Consider the following 1,739-nt stretch of genomic DNA (forward strand, 5'->3'; position numbering starts at 1 on the left):
GAAACTAGGCTGCCTCTCTTGCTGCGTGCCCTGGACAACTGCGTGCAGCTGTCCATATACCCCAGCAACCTGACAAACGGTCCAGCACAATAGCTAAGTGCCTGTAACATACCAAACCAGGTCGCCCCTCCGTTGGTGGCCGATTCTCTCTAGACGGCGGGTTTTCTCCTCCTAATGCCAGCGATCGAAAATTTCCCTTCAGTAACGCACCTGTTTCTTGCTGAGTCTATCATTTACGCTCCTTTTATATTTGCCTCTAGGCTTCCCTTGTGCCGTGCAAATCGTTTTCATTCTTGGAGCACACACCCTGCTCTACGTGCTTACCAGTGTTTCATTCAAGCTGTGCTCCGCAAAGTCGCCGGGAATTCAGTCTTGGTGGCGGCGCAGTGCAGTATTGTTTTCTACCATTTTTGCGCCTACTGCTTTGTGTATTGTTAGAGACTCCCGCTCTTTGTAAAGTCATTCTGGCCTACATCGGGCACCCTCCACGGACTGTTTTATCGCACTTTCGATTTAATGCTCAAGAGAGCAGAAGCAACAGAAGCAGCAGCAACGACAGCCACAATGCTCTGTTCATATGACAAGCAAGGGTCCACACTGGCAGCGTAGCTTCTGACTCAGAAATTGTGCAGCAGCTAAAATTAGGATTCTCCCCCCCAGCCCCCGCTCAAGTAGACCGAACATCTGTCAGCTGTTAACAAGGAGAGAGGGTGATGCAAGATAAAATCTATCAAAAGGGCAGCAGCTAGGTGCGGCTTCCGTGCGTGTTGCTGCACTTTCCCAGAGGCCCAAATGCCTTGCGAGCGATTCGCCAAAATGTCACAGGTGAAGCGTCATGCCACAACAAGCTCTCTTGGGCCGCCTTATTCTGGCCGTCCAGTTTGCTTATCCCCCTGCATTCTTCAGTTTTTCGTGTTGATAAGGGTCGGGGCGCAGATACAGTGTATAGTAAAACGAAACCCGCCTCCGCCAAGCCTGAGTCTCGCAGCACCAGTTGCCACTGCCGGGAAGCCATTGCATGTAGTGGAGCTGCTATTACTGAATATCATGCGACTCTTTCATGACAGGTGGAAACGATTCTCGGACATGCAGCTCTGTTTCGTGTCCGGTGGGTCGTAAGGTCACCTGGAATTTGTTTTCTCAGTAGGTTGTGAAGCGGGTGTTGCAACCCGCCAGTCTTAGCTATTTTCGAAAGGAAAATTAAAAGGGCGTAAATTCTGTGTCTTAGCTCCGTGGCAGAACTGATGAGTATTTACGTGACTACAGAACTCAGCTCCCTAGCATGTGGGCTAAGGATGTGCAGGTCGGCTGCGCCAAAGCGCGTCTGGGGGATCCTAATTTCAAGAGAAAATTATTATTAGTTTTACGTATGAATTCTACGTGAATTTATTTTGAAAATTCAAGGAGAAGGCGACGGGGACAAAGAGGTCCACAGACATGCGGGGCTGGCCGGTGGACGAGCGTTTTGCAATCGTCGCCAAATTATTGCCTGGGAAAGTTGCAAGAATTTTCCCGAAAATTCAAATATGAAGCTGTTCAATGGGTATATGCCTATACACATTGCCTTTCCAAGCGAACCACTGGGCGTCGGCTGCGCCTTCTTGGCCGCGTACTGCATACATCTCACCGAAGCCTCATCATTCGAAATACTTCGACAATTCATCACAATCCAACGATGCCTCTGTCCTTCCGCTTGATCCCCGCATGAAATCTCGTTGTCCCCCCCCCCCCCCCCCCCC

The sequence above is a fragment of the Eimeria maxima genome, genomic scaffold (assembly GCF_000499605.1).
Source record: "Eimeria maxima Weybridge genomic scaffold, Emw_scaff113, whole genome shotgun sequence".
NCBI lineage: Eukaryota > Apicomplexa > Conoidasida > Eucoccidiorida > Eimeriidae > Eimeria > Eimeria maxima.